The following is a 22,626-nucleotide window of genomic DNA, read 5'->3' as shown; positions in this document are numbered from 1 at the left end:
CAAATGGTGTATCATGAAAGCCAGTGGTTCATCGCAGTGTGCCTGAGCTCCGTCACAAAGCTCTAGTGGTTGCATCCCAGTGCTCCAGGGATGCATCCCAGTGCTCCAGGGATTCCATCACGGTGCTGTAAGAATCCGTCACATGCTCTGGGGGTCCATCACAGAGCTACAGAGCATCTCAGCAAGAGAAGATGTGTCTGCTCAAGTAGTGAGTCAGGCACCCCGCAGCACTGGGCAACCACCTGCCAGGGATGTCATAGCAAATCTCCTTCCGGTTCTGAAACTCACTGCCCAGTGACAACATCAATTAAAATTCACAAATTATCCTACATGAAGCCTCGAAGTTTCAACCTGCCTCGTTAACTCAGGACACGAGGACGATATCTGAACCTTCTTTCATGATGTCTGGCGAGTCACCATGGAGTTCTTACCCTCTGACCACTCCTGCAGATGCCACACAACCTCCAGGCTCTTGGTCTGAGAATAAGACCAATCCCCTTCACAAGTGGAAACAAAATGTAGCATTCATCTGTTAACTGAGAGGCAAGAAACAGAACCAGGCCTGACAGTACCTGGACTGGGAGAGCAATCTCTGAATGGCTCCGAGATTTATTTTCCACATCTCTCATGTCTGTAGCCACATCGTCTTTACATTCTCTTTAATTAGTCCAACAACTTCATTCTCTCTTCAGATCAACTCTCTTAGCCTTGCCATAAGCAGCGGGTCCTCACAGGTGTAGAGAGAAGATCTAAATACCTGGAAGACTGTCTTGATTGGCTGAGCGCGGATGAACTGCTCACACCAGCTCCACATCAACAGTGATCAGTGGCAGGTGATAGCTACGTGGTCTCAGGGTTTGTCTCTACCAGTTGAGGCAAACCTCAGAGAATCAAATGGAAAGAGAAAATCTCAGAATTAGAATAACAAGTGATCTGAACAGACAACTCATATGCTTTCAGATAACTTTTAACTCACAGGGTTTTAGAAGAATTAAATATTGCAAGGACAGAGAGTACAGTGTCCCCAGGCAGGCAGTTGATACACTGGTTTTCTCTTGCTACTCTCTCTTCATTTTGGAACTTCTGTTCCTTTTCATGTAAAATAAAAAGCACCGTCGTAATTCTTTTGATGTTTTTGCAAGGATCATTAATACATATGGAAATAATCAGTAAACGTCTAAGCAGAAGATGAACCATGATGACTGCTGCGTGCGATCCTAGTAACTCCAGGCACCTGCAACCTGAGTTCCCCAGGGGAGTTGATTTAAGTCACCCAGTAATACTGCTTGGTCCACTTTCATCACATGCCTTATATTTGTGGGTTCGTCCAGTCTCTGTGTAATGGAGATTCACTGTCTGCTTGGTTACTAACAAGAGCAAATGACTAACTTAAGTCTTGAATTAGCTGGAATTCTAAAATTAGACCTCCACCCTCCCCCCAACCACCACCAAATTTCCTTTACTTGGAAGGAAAAATCAAAGGACAAAATGAAGGTTCAGCTATGCCAATAAACACAGCTAAGCAGGGCTATGGTGGCAATTTGGCAATTCACAGCAACCACCAACTGTCAAGACAATTGACTACAACCACACACTTGCTTTGCTGTTTTAGTCACCTTAATGACTAAACTGGCACCAACTATATGCTTACAAGTCACCTCTTATTTAGTTGTCATTCTATGGATACGCAGTGATAAGGCTAGCAACTGTTCACTCAGGTGTGTGTTAGGCATAGCTCCTGTTCAGTTTCTTAGGCACAGTGGCAATGCTTAGCTAGTTTAATAAATATTAATTTTAAAAGATGGAGGTCAAATGTTGGTTACTAGCACCTCAGCCTAATAAAAACACCAGACAAATTAAAAATCAAGAAGCACAGTGACACCTATAGCAGATTTGTAATTTTTGCCATTCATCATCAATAAAGCACAAGATTTAGTAATATATTATTTTGACATTATTGGATATGAGGTAATGTACATAAACAAATCTCCCCAGTAATTTTGACTTCTTTCACTGCTACAAAAAATATTAATAATTTTCGAATGGTAGTCTCTCTAAAAGATATCACATGAATACAAAGCAGCAAACAAACAAACAAAAATACACAGCTCTGACTCAATAGAGCATCTGTAAAGACTTTCTGAGAAGTTTTACATGATTGAAACCAGAGGAATGTTGGTATCAATGCCTGACTTCTTCATGGGTCTCATTTAGCAAAGATTTTAGCTTTCACTAAAATTTTGTCTTCATTAAAAGGTCGTGGTTACCATTGAACTATTCCTCGTAGCACCAAGCCATGTTTTAATGATCCTGAGTGCAGAAAGCAGGTCCCGGGGTCCAGCGTGCTGGGATGAAATACTAACTTTCCAATAGTGAGCGACCTTGGACTGGCGATGTGACTCTCCCATGACCTACTTTCCTCAGTTGGGAAGTAGGGACAATGACAGAACTTGTCTGTAGGCATGATTAAAGAGGACTGGGGGATGGAAACCTTTGTTACCATACTTGGCAGAGAAATTGCCAAATAAGTACCAGATTTTAATTAAAATTATAGAAAACAAAAACATTCACTTGAATTATTGATTCCACATAGTAAGCTCCTAAACTAGCCACATGATTTGAAATTCACTGAACTCAAATGTGTGGCTTAGTAACGTTCCAACTTATATCACCAAGTACTGAGATCAGTACTACTCATGAGTCAAAACTGAGATGAAAAAACCTCTAGTAATGCTAGACATCAATTACAATCATGACACTTCTCTCCTGAACATCCTACTTGTAAAAATAAAAGTTAAACAAACGAGGAGCAATACCTATTTCCTAAAACACAATGCTAACTTGAGATTAAATAATATTATACTAAACTGCTTCCTTGAACCTTTCAAATGTGTTCCCAAGTAGTGACCACAAACAAATCTTCAAAGCAAAAGAAAGAGTTGTTTAATATGCTGCATCTCTGAAATCCTTTCTGGAAAGTGTTAGGCAAACTTTGATATCTGACCTAAAGTTATCCATCACTTCTCCATGAAGCTTCGATGGGGTTAAAACAGGCCCAGAGGCAGAGAAATATGCTTTACAAGAAAATATAATCTCTGGAGCTCTAAGGTCTGATTTTATATGACAAAGCCAATTATAGGCATACCTGCCTTCTACTTACTGAAAGCTCATTTAAACCAACACCATTTCAGATAATATTTCTTGGGAACTAAATCCTTTGCTTCTTAGCTAACTAAAACTCTTTTTTTTTTTGACTTCAAAGGGAATTTTGCCTACCTTAGAAACCAGATCATGTCTCTAAGCTTATTACCTTTATATGATCTCCCTTCTTCTCTGCACTTTTTTTTTCAAGTTCCTTGATGTCTGAAAATTCTGATGGATATCTGCTAATGGAGAGATCCAGTTTCCATGATAGTTTGTGTTCATGTCTCTCCCCTTAGCTTCAACTGCCAGAGCAGCTTTTAAGAAAAGTTTTGTTAGGCATGCTTTTGAAAAATTGTATGTTGTAATAGATGGAATAATCATTTTTAGAAGACTTACTTATTTATTTCTTTGAAAAGCAGAATAGTGCAAAGTAAGGGCGAGGTTGGAGGAGACAGAAAGATCTTCTCCCGGTGGTACACTCCCCAAATGGCAGCAATATCTGGGGCTGGGCCAAGCCGAAGTAAGGAGCCAGAAATTCTCTTGGGCAGAAAAGGGACTCGAGTAACTTGGGCCATCTTTTGCTGCTTTTTCAGGCACGTTAGCTGGAAACTGGATTGAAGGAGGATCTCAAACCATTGCCCTGAGATGGGATGCTGGTGTTGCAAGCACTGGCTTCATGTACCACACCACAGCACTGACCCCTAATAAATATGTTGAAATAATCAGTATGCACTTAACTTACCAGGGGCTGTTATTATACCACACTGTATTAAGACAAGTTCATAGTCCATGGCATTGGCATGATAACAGATACGTATCCAAATATTCTGGGTTTGCTTTATTAACACTTGTTAATGTGCCTTTTAAATATGAGCTCGTAGGAAAGTTATACCAAGGTACTTTAGTAATTCTTTGATATTTTTTAAAATGGATGAGATGCAACCTATTAGCACTTTCTGTTCCAATAAAATTGTATAATCAGTGTTTCTTACCTTTCTGAAGAGTGAGCAGGATTGAGGTTTTCTGTCTTCGCAAGGCAAGGCCAATTTCACACAACAGATTTATGCAAATTGATAGTTCAGATGAAGAGGTCTCGAGTAAAGGTCAAGAGAATGCCCCAAACTGCATTTGGCTTCAAAGGGCAAACAGGAACACCAGACTCATTCGTTTTCATCAATATTTTGCTGCACTCACAACACACACTGTAATCAAATTGAGCCTGAGCACAGGAGCCTGACAATAGGTCCCCCAGTGCGTGCATCAAGATGTAGTCACATAATAAACATGTTCTGCCCCCCTCTTTGCTGTCAGTCACCATGCATCCCAGTTTGGGAAATGAATGCCACACTCAGTTATCGGAGTTGTGTTCTTAATTAATTGAGACCATGGGATCATAACTAAAATTTTGGCAGCAGCAGCCAGAACAGACTTACAAATGATGATCAATTATGACCAGGTGGACTTTTTGACAGATGATTTTTACCTGACAATATGTGTGAGGGCTTTAATTAGGTAAATAGAACTAACAAACTGACCTCACCATCTGCTCTCATTTCTCTCCCTGGGTGGAGCGTTGCATTCCCTGCATATGGACATTCAGTTCTCTCCCCTGCAGGTCAAGCATCCCTGCCTAGGATAGTCAACTGCCTTGGTGTTTGTTTATAGCCAATGACGACCCAATGACAAGAAGACAATTGTCCAAAACCAGCTGGTGAGGATGCAAACAATACTATTGTTGCTCCAAACCAAAGGATGTCAATTTGGCCTCTTTCTCTTCTGTCCAGTCAGTGAAAGCTGTGCATCAAGGAATCACGAAGCCTGAATTACTCACTTTGTGGTGACAACTGATGGCATCTATCGTGACACGGTATGCAGAATAGGGCTGCTATAGCCAACTCAGTTTTATTAGCAGTGGAAGCAAGCCTGGGCTTTGAACCTCTGCCAGACACAATAAAGAATTACAGATCAGCAAATGAAAGTAGCCATAGCAAAGTTTGTCGAAGTGTGTTCCAAGGGAGGGACAGGCCATTCAAGAGCATATGATTTAACTTGTTAAAATTTAGGTAAGCCGGGACTCTATTTGTAAAAGGATGCTGTCTCTTTATTGCCAAATATGGTATGCTCAGCTTTCCAGGATATGACTGTTGCATCTGGATCAGGGTGCACATTAAGACTCTTCTGTATTTGCATATACAATTGGAGTGGGACCCCCTTCCTTACAGAAAAAAAGAGGTGCAAGCAGACAAGAGCCCTGCTTCCATCATGGAGCGTGCTTGGAGTTGCTGCTGCTGCTTTTACTCTTTCTGCTGCTCTAATGTGCGCCCTTCTGAACAGAGCTCGATGGACCTTCTTCATTAAAGGTACTGTTTGTGGTCTTTCTTTTTCTCTAGCTTACGGGCAACTGTTTGGTCCACTCGTGTTGAGTCTCACTGTGGAGCAGCCCACATTTGCACACAAATGTATATTTATTTTCTCATTGCTGCATACATTTTGTTCCTATTTGCACACGACTCTGGTCTCTGCTTAGCATATCTATTTCTGTGGGAGACAAGAACCTGCGTATAAAATCCATATATTCATGGTCCATGTAAAGGGAGACACTGTTTCTGCTCTGCTCAGATGTGAATTTCAGCTCTGCGGTGTGAGGGACATTGTGTTCATGTCATCCTGAGGCCTGTGGGGCAGAACATGCCCCGGGAAGGGACAGCCCTTTCTGAGGACAGCCCTCCCCTCCTCCTTTCTCTTGCCCTTCAAAGGCCGTTATTTTGGAAAGCAGAATGACTCCGAGCCCACGTTAATTATATTATAATGATCCCATAACGAGGCAGGGTGGCCTGAATGTCAAGCAGAGGTCTCATTACTCATGTGCCATAAACTGGATTTTTCTGGTTTGGCTGAGTTCCCCTTTGATCCGGTTATGTTAACCTTGAACTACACTACAAAACTGGGGGGGGGGGGGGGGTGGGCTGCTCTAAGGAGGGTCCTGGATGAAAACACTGGTAAGGCCAGGGAAAAGGGTCTGTTACTCCTCTCTAGCTTCCTGCCTAAGAGGACTGTGGTGTTAGTTGAAATGTGCCCCCACTTTTCCTATACCCCCGGAGTTGTCCTTAACCAATGAAAGCTGGTTTCCAACAACCCTGCTGCCCCAGTCCCAGTTCCTGCAGGAGCAGTGCTTTGTGAGTGCTCTATGCAGGGCTAAAAACACCTGCCCTTCTCATCTCCAACTGAACCAGCATAGGTACCACATCTGCTCCCAGCTTGCTGTAGAATCAGCCTAGGTTCTTTAGCAAAGCATCTCAATTCATCTTCCTTCTGCATAGTTATTCTTTCTTCCCCCAAATAAGAATGCTGCACTCAGATCTCTGGTCTTAGAGTCAACTTCCTGGATAACCAAGGTACACCACTCAATCAAGTCACAAGAACTTACAAATAAATAATGGATCTGTTATTGTATTATTATGCTGAATTTAGTGCCTTAAGACTTGCTCCACATTACTTTGTATCTTTTTTTTTTTTAATTGGAAAGGCTAATTCACAAAGAGAAGGACATGGAAAGATCTTTCACCCTTTGGTTCACTCCACAAGTGGCTGCAACAGGCCAGAGCTCAGCCCATCCAAAGCCAGAAGCCAGGAGTCTCTCCCAAGTCTCCTACATGGGTGCAGGGTCCCAAGGGTTTGAGCCATCCTCCGCTGCTTTCTCAGGCCACAAACAGGGAGCTGGATGGGCAGTGGAGCATCTGAGACTGTTACCCATATGGGATCTCAGCACTTGAATGGGGAGAATCAGCCAAATGAGCCCCTGTGCTGGGCTTATTTTTACATATCTTTACAAGTAAGAGATTGTGGGTTAATTTTGTTCTTCATTATGAGCACAGTATGGTATAGGCTCCATCTTGTCTAAGGTATTCACACACTGTCAGTTCCCCTGGTCTTCTATAATACCACCTATTCAGCCAAAGGTTTCAGGCTACTAACTGACTTCAGTGTGTATTTTGCTCATGCCTTGAGACAAGGCTAGTTATGAAAAGAGAAAAGGAACAAGGATGAGATTGGGTACCTCAGCCTAGCATCCTGGGAGATGATATAGAATCTGAGGAGTAGAGAAGTGAGCATGGTATTCCGGAAGCCAGAATACTTTAAGAAGGATGGGGTCATCAATCATGGTGTTTTTGCAACAATAATTATGGAGATGTAATTCACACACCATAATGTTCAATCTTTTAAAGTAGGCAGTTTATGTCCATCACCACTCTCTACTTCCATTTTTGCCATCCCTGCCCCCACCTGCCAAGAAACGCCATTTCCATTAACACTGATTCTCCTCCATCCCTCAGCCTCTGGCTCTACCCCACTTTCCATCTCTAGAAATTGGTCAGTTCTGGACCACCGAGTCATAGAACAGGTCCTTCTTTGTGACTGACTTCTTTCATTTAGCTTTTTGAGATGTATCATACTCTAGCATTATAAGTACTTCATTTTTTCCTACCACCAAAAAAGAAGGAATATACAAGGTTTGGTTTCTTACCCATCAATTGGTGAACATTTGGAATGTTTCCACTTTTTGGCTGTTAACGGCAACATTGATATAAACATTGGAGCAAATGTGTGTGAATAGTGTTTCCAGTTCTCTTGGCTGTAACCTTAAGAGTGAATTGCTGGGTAATTCAATAACTCTTATGTTTAACCATTTGAGGAACTGACAGGCTGTTTTCAAAAATGGATTCACTGTTTTATATTCCTACCACCAGCAGTGTCTGAGAGTCCCAGCTTCTCCATAGCCTCAGGAGCACTTGTTACTGTACAGCTTTTGCATAATGGCTCTCCCAGTTGATGTGAAATGGTATCTCTCTGTGGTTTCTTTTTTAAAAGAGTTTTATTTTTATGGGAGAGGCAGATTTATAGAAAGAAGGAGAGGCAGAGAGAAAGATCTTTCTTCACTGGTTCACTCCACAAGTGGCTACCACAGGCTAGAGCTCAGTCCCTCTGAAACCAGGAACCAGGAGTTTCCTCCAGGTCTCCCATATTGGTTCAGGGTCCCAAGGTTTTGGGTCATCCTTGACTGCTTTCCCAGGCCACAGGCAGGGAGCTGGATGGGAAGTGAAGCAGCTGGGACACAAACCAATGCCCATATTGGTTCCTGGCATTACAGAGGAGGATTGAGCCATTGTGCTGGGCCCTTGTTGTAGTTTCGATTCGGACTTCTGTGGAGTCTAAGGATGCTGGGCATCTTTTCATGTGATGATTGGCCGTTTGCATATCTTCTTTGCATAGAAGGCTATTCTCTTTTGCCAATTTTTAAATTGAGTTGCCATTCATTATTTAGTAGTAAGAATCCTTTAGATTATCTCGACACACATTCCTTACAAGATATGATTCCACATAGTTTGCCTCATTCTGTCTTTGTCCTTTGAATCACAAGTTTTTAATCTGAGTCAAGTCCAACTTAACATATTTTAAAACTTGCCATTCTTCTGGGATCACTGTCAATTGTGCTTTGAGTTGCACTGAGAGAAAAGAGTAAAATGGGGTAGAGAAATAACCGTGGGTTTTGGGACAAGGAACTCATTTGTGAACTGAGAAATTTTCCATGTGTTGGGGTTGAACTCCTGATGAAACAAATTGGGAAGGACTACAAGAACACATGTGAGTCAGCTGTGCTGTGAGGCCTGTGTAGTAAGAGAGAAAACAGCCTCGACTGGAGAGGACTGGAGGTGCGGAGCTAGTCTCAGGATAGGTCGAGGAAGTCAAGAGAATGCCCCCCAAAGAGCTGAAGGGCCCTGAACACTATCGGTACTATAGCAGGCCCAGGGAAGGCTTGGGCTGGCAGATGGTGGGGAGAATGAGCCGCTTTGGAGGAGACCCAGAATGAACAGAGATTGGCCCTTGGTCTCTGCATCACTAGAACAAGGGTCAGAACTCTTCAGGTGGCAGAGCTAAACACTAGCAGCTGCTAGGGAGCCGAAACACGATGTCATGCTTAGGCCTGTTCACTGGGAGAGTGAGTTGTGCTTCCCAACATCCTAACCACACAGAGGCTTTCCCTAGACATTAGTGGGGCTGCAATTCTGGAAAATGCCCTCCCCTTAAGATGCTGAAGTCTGATATATATATATAGTTAATTTTTCCCTATCTTCCAAGAATGTTTCAGATAAAAATCTTTTGGAGTAGGTGACAGAGATTCAATATCAAGTCAAATGCACATATTGGATTTGCTGTCATTTTTAAATGTGCATGTTTGGTCTGGATGGTTTGAGACAGGATTTAGATCAGCCACGAGTTTTGGGAGAGTGTAATCTCTCAAAGTATTTTAAGACCTCACATAATCCTTTAGCATTTTCGGCACATGGCACATACACACCCATACACAAATACACATACACAGAGAAGACTGAAAATAGTCTTTCATGTATATGTAAAATTGTTCTGGGTGTCTGCTTTGACTTCTCCCATTCTACCTATGATTGCTTACTGGGGTATAAAATATCCAACAGGAAATCTCTGAAAACATGATTTGAATTTACTTAAACAACTGGCACCAGTGTTCAAATTCAAATTCCACGCATATGGGTTAGGGTTCATGCTAAGCTGACTAAATCCTATGGATTAAAGTTGACAGAATCTCACCCTTATCCGCCGTAATAACCCAAGGGTTCTAAGTCACACAACTGGCTCTGTTCCATCCCCAGTCATCTTGGCCTTCAAGATGTGGCTTCCATCTCCAGCCCCAAGATCTCTGCTCTGGTTCTTCCCATTTCCAGCTGGCTGGGGAAAAGGGGGCAATGACTGCACTTGTAAATTCTCCCCAGACTGCAGAAATCGTTGATGATCACTTCTCATGGGCTGAATTTATTCATATGGCCACTTCTAGCTAAAAAGGAAGCCAGGAAATGGAGTCTTTGTCAGGAACCCAGCTAAAATACAGAGGCCCCAGGACTGAAAAAAAAAAAATGGGAAAACAGAACAGAAGGGGGTTAGGAATCTGCATCAGAGGAGGCAACGGTTGCTAACAGTATGTTCCGGTTTGCCTTTGTCTTTGCCTCAATAAACCGCACGGGGGAACATGCTACTGATGAAGCAGCCTCTTCGTGTCTGTTCCTTGCATTGGAAAGAGGCAGCAGGCCTTCAAGTCAAGCATATGGAAGCCACCTAGATTTGCAACACAAGCTTTGCTATTTATTTGGCCCTGTGATTTGAACAAATTATTTAAGTCTCTGTGTTTCCATGTCCTTATTAGTATGATGGAGATGAAAGTGATTGGAACTCTGCCTGGGTTATAGCCATTGTTCAATGTTTATAGATGCAAAGCTATTTAAACAGTCGCTAGAAGTAATTCATTGCTTTTGAACTCATATTTTGCATTATTAAAATATCTTAAAATTGCTGTTGGTGTTGTTCTTACATGGGCAGTGCTTTTCCAAGTGTCACCATGGCCCCGTTTAATGACCTCATCTCTCATCTGCTATGGTTATTCCAATTTCACTTCTCCCTCCCCTAAATTTCCCTCCATTCCCAACAACTTTCTGCTTCTGGCCTCAGTTCATGCCGTGCCTTCCTTATGATCCTTTCCAGAATCTTTATTTTCTGGACTTCTTTCCCGTTAGCCCTCAAGTTCCTTCTCTTCCTCTACTTTCTTCTAGTGTGTGGTGTCTGATATGGCAGCAGTCATACCTAGGCTCCATGCCCCTCTCCCTGACACTAGCATTGCATAAACTCTACCAGTTAACCTGGCCAGCATGGGGTTGCTCCAGTACTCCCAAGGAGGACTCCTGTATTGTGTCCTCAACATACCTGCTTGATCCCTCATTGAGACAGAGGATTCCAAAGAGAGCTATGATCTCTGCAGTTGTTCTCTGATGCAGGGGGCACTTCCACATCTCACCTGTTCTTCGGTACGACGAAGCTTCTGAGTCTTTATTTGCAGCCTATAGATTTACGGAACTGGACTGCTTTGGGCGTCCCCTCCTCCTTTCCGATCAGAGGTGGGCTAAGCTTTTGCTGCCTGTGACTGTGGACGAGAGGCCAGCACTCTGCATTCCCTGACGACTGCCTGCACTCCCACCAGAGAGCCTCCTGCGCATTCACAGCCCCTGCTTTCCCACTGAGTTCCTTTGCTCACCAGTGGAGGGCTCTACTCATCTGAGCTCAACGTGTAGAATAAAGCATACTTAGATTGGAGATGCCTGTGAGTTAGGATGTTGTGCTTTCCTCCATCCAGAACAGTGCTCAGCTGTTAGCTCTTACAGCTACTCAGCAACCCCAGCAGCAGGTCTGACATGATGGGTGGGTCCAGTCCCACTTGCCTGCTCTCATTACAAGAAAACTGTCACATCTCAGCCACAGATCTTTGGTACATTAATAATAATTCTACTTATTTGGAATGTCAGCGTGTTTCTTTTAATGATGCTACTGAAATCAGGGTTAGTGAATCTTTTTTTAATTTAAAAACTGAGCTCTCAGTGGGTGTTTATGAACATATCACAGAATCAAGATAACTGTTAAATGAGTGGACAGTGAGTTATAGAGAGACCAGGAAAACCCATAGGTCAGCATAACAATAGGCCTCTTTCTGTCTGTCTCCTGATCCACCTCAGGGAGCTTGGTCTGGGTGTAACTGATAAGGAAAACTTGAGTTTTTAATTGTCTCCAGTACTGTCTCGTCTGATTAACACTATGATTCATGGCTAAGTAGTTACACACACACACACACACACACACACACACACACACACACACACACACACACACGCACAGTGTTATTTTGGCAAGAAGCTGATAATTCCAAATGTGACACAAATGACCTGGATGCTACTTATAGCAGAAAATATGAAAGGGGCTTAATGTAGAATCCAACCTACGGGGCATTTTGTGGCCACCTCCGCTACTCAGGTTCCATTCATGCCTGATGGGGACCATTCTCTGGTTTCAATCCACATGTCTGGTTCACCAGCTGTGTCTTGCCCCATTACATTTGACAGAGTCCCCAAGGCTCTGAGACTAATCCTCCTTGATGTTTCTTTCTTCTTCTTTTTTTAATACATGAAATAGAGGAAGGAAGCACTTTTGTCTTCTTGATGCTATTGTTAACAGAACTTCAACAATTATTGTGTTATGTGTGAATTGATAAGTGGACAGTGAAAAACTGCCGGAGCATGAATAAAAGCATGAAGAAACAAATGGTAGAAGGAGAGAGTCAATGGCCAACTAGATCCTAGAAAAACAGAGGGACTCGTTCAGAACGGTTAATGAGCTAGAGCTCAGAGGTTGTCCATTGTGGGCGTGAGTCAATAATTCTCATCTGGTTCCCTGTCAGTACTTTGGAGATAGGAATGTCTTAAAGTGTGGATCCTTTCTATTTCAAATGAGGTTTTTGAGCCATATCATGCAATAATCTTAGTGTATAGATTTTTTTCCTGTTAAGAAATCTAGCCAGCACTAAACTGAAGTTCCCTAAACAAAAGAAGGTCTTAGGAAGTTGGCTTCATGGAATGGGTCAGCACAGGAGCTAGGAATCGCTACCTCATCCCTTTTTATATTAAATAGATTATGACACTGTAGAATAAGAAAAACAACTCAGTATTTCATGCAGTAGGGGAAAAAAAGGGATTCTCACTAGGAGAATGAGCAATAGTATATTTTCATTTGGAACTAACACAGTTCCTCCACAGTGTTAGTCCATTCATGACAGTGGCACAGCCGTAATGAAATCACCTTCCTGGAGGCTCTACTTGTTAAAGGTGCTACCACCTAAACACAGACACACGGGTTGGAGCTTGCAGCCCACGAACCTCTTGGTGACCAGTTGTATCCAAACCACAGCACAAGGATTTGGCTTTGGTTTGTCCCTCCTGTTTCTCCACAAGATCATTCTAACTACAGATCCATGGAGCCTCAGCTGGCCTTTTTTGTCACCTCCATTCCTGCCATCTTTTCTCGCCTGCATCAAGAATAAGTAACCACGAAGTGCAAGCTTTCTGAAACACAAGCCGGAGCAGTCATTCCCCCTGCACTTACAACCCTAATTAAACAACTCTACATCTGTAACAAAAGTCCCAACTGTAACAAAAGTCCCAACTGGCTGGCACAGCAAATCACACCTTTCAAGACCTGATATCCCATCTTGCCAGTTCCATCGCTCCACCCTCCAAGCTGCACCTGGCGCTTCTGCAATCAGAACCCTAAACACCACCAGCTCCCAGGTCTCTGCCTGCACAGGGCTTGCTGGCTGGAGTTTCTTTCCCCTGACTTATCATCTCTGATTGTCCAAGCCTTCACTAAAGGGATACAATTTCTGAGATGCCCTCTGTACCACAACTCACTCTATTGTGCCCACTCTTGGTCAATTGGCTCGGTATTGCCACAGCATTCTCCTCAGGCCTTTAATTTCCTGATCTTTTATTATGCCTTTGCCACTTATTTTTCTATGAATGTATTTGTTTCTTTATACCAAATTAACTACAGAAGACTTAAAAATAAAGGCAGACAGAGAAAGAGAATGAGAGAAATGTATAATTTTTCTATCTAGATTTAATCAATACTAACTTTTAAACATATATTCTAGCATATATAATTATTTGATAGTGGTTTGGAACATACAGTTTTAAATCATAATTTTTCAGTTAGCAATGCTGTAAACATCTTTCCATGTCAATGAACACATGTATATGCCTTACTTTTTAATAGCCACTGAGCATGGATATTTTATTAAAGCTATACCCTACCATTAACCACTTAGAATATTTTAACGTTTCATTATTATAATCAGTGTTATGATGATTATGTATGCATATTTATGCAAACTTCTGATTATTTTAGAATACATTCTTAGAAGCAGAATTTCTGAATAAAGAATTTTGAAGTGTTGGCAGGCATCTGGCCCAGTAGCAGAACCAGCCTGCAGTTAACTGCTGATTAGTGCATCTGTCCCTGCCCAGCAGTGTGGGGCCTCCTCTGAGACAGCAATGTCTGCTTAGTTTCTGTGTCCATGGGACATCATATGAAGTATCACTACTGTGTAGCTAGTCAATGTGCCACACACCCACGCCAGCTGGTAACAAACTCTTCTCTAGGGAGAAGACTTTAGGGTCAAGAATTCCAGACAAACTTAGGTCCAGTGTGGGCAGAAAAAGAAATCAATCTAACAGCATGTTACACAGTGAACCATGTGCTCAATGGGTATGCGCCATGTAAAATCAACATTGACCTGCTGTGCTGTTTGTGGTGGATTCACTGCTTAGTACCTAGTTGTATTTCTTTGATTTTAAAGTACATATCTCTACCAGTTGACATGCTACCTCTATTTTTCCCTATTATGAGGGAATTCCTGGAAAATGGTGACAATTATACTTCTTTGTAGTCTATTAGGCCCTTAACAAATATCTTTTAATCATTCAGAGGAATCCAGTCATAACTGAAGAACTCTTAACAGGAGGGACAAAGCCTTATTCTGCCAATGATTCTGGTCTCGGATACAGGGCCAGATAAGAGACTATGCTGCCTTCCATGAACAGACTGAACACAGCTGAAGGTGACTCTTGGCCCAGGTCACAGCTGGCACGGTCTCCTGTGCATAGTCTTGGGTGAGAGACCTGAGAAACACTGCCGGGAGTCCCACTGAAAGTCCCACAGCCTTTCAGCACCCTGAGAAAATGCATGTTTGTCGTTAGCACTTAGCTTCCACCCTTCAGCCCATCACTTCCTTGCAGTACTATTCCTAATATTTTATGCATCTGACTTGAACAAATTTTCTGAATGACATGCAGCTCTCCACCAAATTTTTTAAAATGCTGAACTTTTCTTTTAAAAGTAGTAACAGAAATCATGGAGAAAAAGAAATTAGCATCTTGGAGCCATTACCCACTCACTGTGGCTGCTTGAGTACTTTCGACTTGAATTCTGCAGCAATCAAGTGCTCAAGGTTCAAGATGAACTGCAGTCTCTTAGCCTAAAAAGCCGGAAATCACAGCTGAGCACAGCGAGGTGAAGAGGAAGAAATGAAACGGGCCCCAACTCGTTACATGATATAAAACCGCTAATACTAAGAAACCATATCCTACTAAATACTTGAGGCCAAGATGACATTTCAATAGGTATCTGTAAAATGTTTTGATTCTTTTAAAACAAAAATTTATTGTTATTTGAAAGGCAGAGTGACAGAAAGGGGGAAAGAGAGAAAGATCTTCAATTCTCAAATGGCCGAATGACTGGGATAGGACCCAGCTGAAGCTAGGAGCCTGGAATTCCACCCAGGTCTCCCCAGTGGGTGAGAGGGGCGCAAGTACTTGGAACATCTTCTGCCTTCCGGGGTACATTAACAGGGAGCTGAGTTGGAGATGAAGCAGCAGAGATATGGGACTGCACTCATGTGAGATGCTGGCATCAGACAGTTGCTTAATCTGTTGCACTACAACACTGTCTCCAATGTTTTGATTCTTGCAGGAAGAGTTTTCAAAGTGGTTTCTGCAAATGTTCTCTGTTCTTTCACCAAGCATGGCCCTGATGTGGACTTCACCTATACTGACCACATCCAGAAAAACGGGTTAAACATCCACACTTTCCAAAGCTTTGGGATTCCATGAAGTTGTGCTAGGTTGTTTTAAACATGCCAAGTAGGGCCTGGCACAATAGCTCAGTGGCTAAATCCTGACCTTACATGTGACAGCATCCTCTATGGGCGCCAGTTCGTGTGTTGCCTGCTCCACTTCCCTTCCAGCTCCCTCTTGTGGCCTAGGAAAACAGTGGAAGATGGTTCAAGGCCTTGGGACCCTGCACTCGTATGGGAGACTGGAAGAAGCTCCTAGCTCCTGGCTTCAGATCGGCTCAGCTCTGTCCATTGCAGCTGCTGGGGGTGGCGGGGTGAATCAGCAGATGGAAGATCTTTCTGTCTCTCCTTCTCTCTGTATATCTGCCTTTCTAATAAAAATAAGTAAATATATTTTTAAATGTGAAAGTAAAGGATATGAGGGAGGATGAACCCTTTATCTCCTCTCACCGATGGTTCAACTACTTCCTGCCAAGAAGATAAAGTGACATTCTTTCCAAATTACAACGGCTGGAAATCTAGACCAATATGTTTCTCAGTACCTTTTGGTTTTCATTTCACAAGAATATATAAAAACTTTGTAATGAAGCAACATTAGCATCTGGCAAATCCTCCTGGAGGGCGAGCAGTTGCCACTTTTTAAGCCCCGTGTTTTCAGCCTGCTTTGGGATATAAGGTTCCCCAAATATTTAACTGCCCCTAGTTACTCTTGATGTTTGTTTTTAAGATTGATTAATTGATTTACCATGGAAGTCAGAGTTACAGAGAAACGGAGAGGTACATCTTCCGCCTACTGCTTTACTTCTCAAATCGCCACAACAGCCAGAGCTGAGCTGATCTGAAACTAGAAGTCAGATGCTTCTTCTGAGCTCCCATGTGGGTGCAGAGGACCAAGGATTTGAGCCATTCTTCCACTGCCTTTCCAGGCCATAAGCCAGGAGCTGTATGGGAAGTGCAGCAGCCAGGACACAGACTGGTGGTGTATGGCATGCCGGGGCCGCAGATGGAGGATTATTCTGTTATGTCACCAAATCAGCCCCATTATGTTTCTTTGTGATTAAGTTTGAGGCATAACGCACTGATATGGAAGATGAAAATTCATCTTATTCACAACACCTACAAATCCTTTTCTTACCCTCATCGCTCAACACAATTATGATAATTTGGGGCTAGATCAATATGTAAGTTTTACATTTTCATAACTATGTCGATATACAGTTGACCCCCTACAGTATATTCTAGTTACATTTTCTTTCTCGTGTAAAGATTTTTCGTTGTTGTTCTCTGTAACTAATTTCCGCCCCCCTCTGCTTAGCTTTACAGGAACCCATCCACCCACACGAGTCTCCCCTCACTGAGGACAAACACAGCAGGCCCTCCATCAGCTGCAATGAGCTGATTGTGCCTTTTAATGCGGCTGTTCAGAGCATTGCTGTGGCTTCTCAGTGTGGCGCCGCTAGCTGGGAATGACAGACAATGGATGGGTAAGTGAGGCGGTCCATGTGTTGAGAATGTTGGTGACTCCTAGTACCCTACATGGAGGTTCTTAAACATCTTCCTAGCAATCTCTTTGCTGGCTTGAAGCATTTTAAAGCATTTTCAGGAGATGCCCTTGATAAAAGAAAAATTTTGAAGTGTCTGAAGTTTAATGCCAAGGGACAGAAGATGGAGAGAGAGAGAAACATGTGGAAGGAAAGTTATTCAGTCAATAGTTATGAGGGAACCAAGTATGTGTCACACCCTTTAAAGAAATGTGTATTTTTCTCTACTTGATTGGGAGAGAGAGAGAGAGATAGATCCCATTTGCTGATTCACTACCCAAATGTCTGTAACAGCCAGGAATGGCCAGGACCCAGGAACTCTGTCTAGGTCTCCCACGTGGCTGGCATGAGCCTAAGCACTTGAACCATTATCTTCTGCTTCCCCAGAAGCATTGGTACGAAGCTGAACCAGAAGTGGAGCAGCTGGGATGCGAGGCCACACCCTGAAAAGGGATGCAGATGCCCCCGAGCAGTGGCTTAACTCACTGCATCACACACATCTTTGAATGTCTGCTAAACTATGGATAAAAATTTTATCAAGGTTGACCACCAGGGTTATTGTACCCTGTTTATGTAGTAACTAGCACTGTGAACCCCAAGTGATCCTGATAACAATCAGTCCTCCTTGTGGACAACCCTTTCTTCCTCAGACTTTCTCTGCTTTGTGTTACCCTGCCCCACTTACCCACAGGCAAAGCAGGCTTCCTGGAGTTAAACTTCCCTTCACTATTTCCGCTAAACATGTTAGGCAGGCAGTGACAGAATTCACTAAGGGAAACAGCACCTATGGAAAGGAATGTAGTCACCTCTAGCAGTCTCAGAAGCACATTTTGAAAAAAGCCCAGTATTTCACACTACAGATTTCTGCTCATAACCCAGTAACTGCACGGGTGGTCCCAGCTCCACGCGGTGCCACCCTACTCCACGGAGTCACCCCAGGATAATCCTCTCTACCCAGAGCCAAGTGAACCTCCCAGTCCGGTAACCCTGGGTAATAAAATCTTGGGAGGAATTTTACCAATTTCACAGCCAGAAAACTCTAAGAGAAAATGGTGGGGGTTAGGGACTGCCGACAGCCAGACCATGGGCACTGTCCAAATCCCAACATTTCCCATGCCTATGACGCAGGACACTCACTCACTGTGCCTCATACATCTAGTTCCACTCTCCATCACACTCAACCGTGACACCTTCCTGGGGACCACCACATGCTTTTAGGATAGCCTGCATCCATGTCTGAGTGTGTACCATCCAGAAGGTCCTGCTCTTCTGACCACAGCCACCTATATTTTCCAGTTTCTTACCCACAGGAAGATAAGAACCTGGATGAGGCTGACTGGGGGTGTCTGAGTCCACCTGGGTCCTGGATCCCAACACAATCTGAGGATTTTCATTCCCTGTGCATCATCAATATCCAACCTTCAACAAAACTGTATCAAAAATGTATTACTAGGGCCCAGCGCGGTGGCACAGTGGTTAAGGTCCTCGCCTTGCACGCCTGGGATCCCATATGGGCGCCGGTTCTATCCCGGCAGCCCCGCTTCCCATCCAGCTCCCTACCTGTGGCCCGGGAAAGCAGTCGAGGACGGCCCAAAGCTTTGGGACCCTGCTCCCGCGTGGGAGACCCAGAAGTTCCTGGCTCCTGGCTTCGGACCGGCATAGCATCGGCCGTTGCGCTCACTTGGGGAGTGAATCATCGGACGGAAGATCTTCTTCTCTGTCTCTCCTCCTCTCTGTATATCCACCTTTCCAATAAAAAAATAAAATAAATCTTAAAAAAAGAAAAAAATGTATTACTGGTGACATTAATATTGGCATGATGCCTTTAGGCAATAAATTGCCAATAGTCAAATGTAGGAGACCAGAACATGTCATTCCCAAATATGCCATCCCTGGTCTAAAAATGATTTTGGGCTAATTATTTAGAAAAACAGCAGATGTAGGACAATCTGTGGAAAGAGATTTTATAAAAGAAATTTACATCGATGGAGGAACTCACCATTTGGAAGAGTGTCTCTTTTATTATTATTTTTTAAAGTTTTTTTTTTAAGATCTGTTTTATTTTTATTGGGATAGTATCAAAGTCCTCTTGAGGTAGGGTTCTCCCTTATGGCAATGAACTCAGCCTTACGTTTGGGAAACCAGAATGCAAAGATGTAGAAAAACTATGTAATACAGATATGCACAAGAGACAAAAGCAACACGTAAAAATTAAAGTTACGTTCCATCAATGTTTAAACCTTTTGTAATGGTCCTCTGACATAATAAGAGCAAAGCTTACTTTTGTCAATAACTAAGGATTCATTCAGTTCAAGACACCTGTTAATGTACAAAGATCAAATAAAAGGACGCTGTGTGACTTGTTATTCTCTTTGTTGTATTTGTTACAACAGTCAATAACAATACACAGAGAAACCTACTTGGGTAGAGAACTGAGCTATTCATATTGTAATTATACTTGTAGAATCGAAATACTTACAGGCTCAGCCATAATGAAAATGATCCCATGAGGCTCTGAAATCACTCTTAGTAATGTTGAGAAACAATCAGGTGGGTATTGACAATGGCCTTTTCTTGGGTTTTGGTATTTCATGGGACAATGGCTTGCTCAGCACCGAGTCACCCAAATGCCATCAACCTAGTACAGCATAGATGCATCCCACAAAATTAAAAGCCAGACATTATTAATTGGTGTTTTGTAGTCAGTGGATTCTGCAATATTTGTAAAATACTTACAGGCAGACTTCTTATCATGTTATGAAAACGCAGGGAGGAGGGTGGACAGAACCTGGCTGGCAGGTCAAGCTCGTCACAGCTGCTAACAGCAGCATCCATCATTCCCTTGTGCATCTGACAGTTGCCTCTTTGCTGTCCAGTGTACTAATGCCAACATGCTTCGATTGTTTATTTGTTAAATTGCTTCCAGTTGGGCCAATTAATGGCCAACTGCCCATCAGAGTGGGGATCTTTTTTTTTTCCTGCCAGGTGCCTTTTGGATATTTGTAACTTCATTCCTGGCCCATATAAAATTAACTGCTGGAAAATCAGCCTGCTTTAGATGTATTAAATCCTGAGTCCCACCTAGGTGTGGTTGCCTTCCCGAGGCCAAACTATTCCGCGGGCTGTGTAAGGCCCGCATGGCACATGTTCCCCACCCGTGGACCAGATGAGCGCTGTCTTCTCTGGGGAACATTCATCCACACCGCTATCTTTTTGACCTTCGTTTGGTATGACATAAGTGAATTGTAGTGCGACCAGAGGGCGTTCACCAGGGCACACCAAGGCCCGGAGCGCGTCTGTCCATCAAGAAGTCTAAGCATTTTGCTGTGATAGGACCAAGCAGCTTCTATACCAGCTCAAGACAGGCAGGGTCTAAAAATAAAGACAGAGTATTGAGATTAATTTGGTCATTTTATTTAATATTTACCATTCAGCAGCAACTGACATGAACATCTGTGCTAACAATCTCTCGAAACCTCTATATAGCTGCTTCAGAATCACACGCACATGGTAGAGTCGGCTGTTCACTGCCAGAAACTTCAAAAAGTGGCTCCAAGAGCAAATAACACTGATTTATACTGTGCCCAAGCAGTAGTCAAGAAATCTATTAAATTACACAGAAAAAGGAAATCAAAGAAGCTTTGTTATCTTATGCATATCATCTTACTTAAAAGGAAGGTTTTACTTTAAAGCAGAAATACTGAGTTTGCTATACATACATATATATAGATATATTTGAAGGATGTAATTACAAACACAGAGTGTTACCATCAAAAGCAAAACCTATTTCAAGAGATTTTCCAATTGCAAAACTTGCAAGATACAAAGCTAAAATTCATATGTTCCTTTTCTCCATTATGAATACTTCCACTAAACATAAATATTTTAAACATATATTAATTTTTCTGACATTCAAAACTGTAAAGTCAATATGGCAGAATTATTGTTAAAAGCACATATGTACAAATATTCTTTTTCCCATACATAAAGTATTTGGCATAATTATAACAATCATACTGCATCAACAACTGTTTGCTTTTATTTTTACTTTTTTTTTTACACATAACGGTATCTCTTATTAAAATTAACGAGTTATGTACAAAAATACTTGAACATTTATTATAGAAAACCTGTATAACCAGCCTCAACAGCATATACCTGCTGAATGGTTTCATTAAGAGAATATAAAAAAGTGTTCACTGCCTTCCAGGTAAGCTATCAACAAACAGACACAGTTAAACTGAAATGGGCTTCCCAACAAAAGAGGGAAAATATTTAACAATATGATTTAAAATACAGTTCATATCTATTGTCAATTGAGTGTTATATTATAAACAGTCAAAGAAAAAAATAAAGATACAAAATACATTACTACACACAAGGTGCTTTTTCCACACTTCTACAACGGTGGCACCCCTGATGTCCCCATCTATAGCTAAGACACTACGTTGCAACAGCCCAGCTACAGGGCCTCCACTTACCCGCCTTCCTCAAAGGGACACAGGACTGGTGCAGAAGACAAGATCCCTGGGAACGATGGGAGCGGCACGCAATCTCTAATTCTGTGCAGGACCGCAGGTTAATGCCCTTGCCTTGCCAAAGTCCTTTTGCCATTTAATCATGTTAATACATTTTCGCTTAGTTTTTTTCTTCATTTACGCTACTGAATTAATACTGTCCCGTACTGACTCCTGAATTCCAGTTAATGGGACACAGTCATTTGTGCCTAGTTAATCCTGGACATTTGTTTGCCAGTGGCACATTTGCTATGGGACACCATCAAGTGAGGGAGCATAACATTCAAGTAAACATTTCTCCTAGGGTCTTTTGCTTAATTTAGCTGATGGGGACTCAGAAAGTAAACTGCACCTTGCAAAGAAATACAGTAGGTACCATGCTGATTGGGTACCACAGGGCTCAACGCCTCAGAAAGCAGAATTGCAAGAAGGTGGACGGCTGTCACACATCAATGGCATCCTTACAGATCTATTTTGTTTGCAGAACAAGACAACTTCCAGTCCCAACCCTGGCAACCCCTTTAGTACTTGCATTGCGTCACTAAGCTTTTCCTGATATCAACGATTCAGTAAAAAGTATACCACATGATCACGCAGAGCACGGGTTGACAAGGTTGTATCGGATTGAAGATCGAACTAGCAAGAAAAGAAAGTGGACATAAAAAGGTACAAAAGGAGTCCTTTTCACTATTTGTCACTGTCGAATGAGAACGTTTTAATGAAATTTAGCCATACTTCATGTAACGCCTGGTGTTTCAGACTGGTGACTTTTCATATTGTGCAACATTATTCAATAAGCAGGGTTTCTCTCCCCTCCAAAAATGCTATTTGTTTAAGGAAAGAGCTGTGTAAGGGATTAAAGTGCCTACACTAAATGTCTTCTGAG

At 42.5% G+C, this 22,626-nt stretch overlaps 1 long non-coding RNA gene across 1 annotated transcript; it reads right to left on the bottom strand.

The window, feature by feature from the left end:
- Positions 1 to 2,176: 2,176 nt before the first annotated feature.
- LOC121170799 lies at positions 2,177 to 22,608 on the bottom strand. The gene is made up of 4 exons (XR_005886056.1): positions 20,725 to 22,608; positions 8,605 to 8,612; positions 5,477 to 5,480; positions 2,177 to 2,188 (listed from the first exon to the last, which is right to left on the bottom strand). It is a non-coding gene; the product is annotated as an uncharacterized LOC121170799 (long non-coding RNA).
- Between the last annotated feature and the right edge of the window lie 18 nt (positions 22,609 to 22,626).

Source organism: Ochotona curzoniae, unplaced genomic scaffold, assembly GCF_017591425.1.
Source record: "Ochotona curzoniae isolate NIBS_2020 unplaced genomic scaffold, NIBS_Ocur_1.0 scaffold_2476, whole genome shotgun sequence".
Classification (NCBI taxonomy): domain Eukaryota; kingdom Metazoa; phylum Chordata; class Mammalia; order Lagomorpha; family Ochotonidae; genus Ochotona; species Ochotona curzoniae.
The sequence above is the reverse complement of the archived record's forward strand: the minus strand, read 5'-3'. Positions and strand labels throughout refer to the sequence as shown.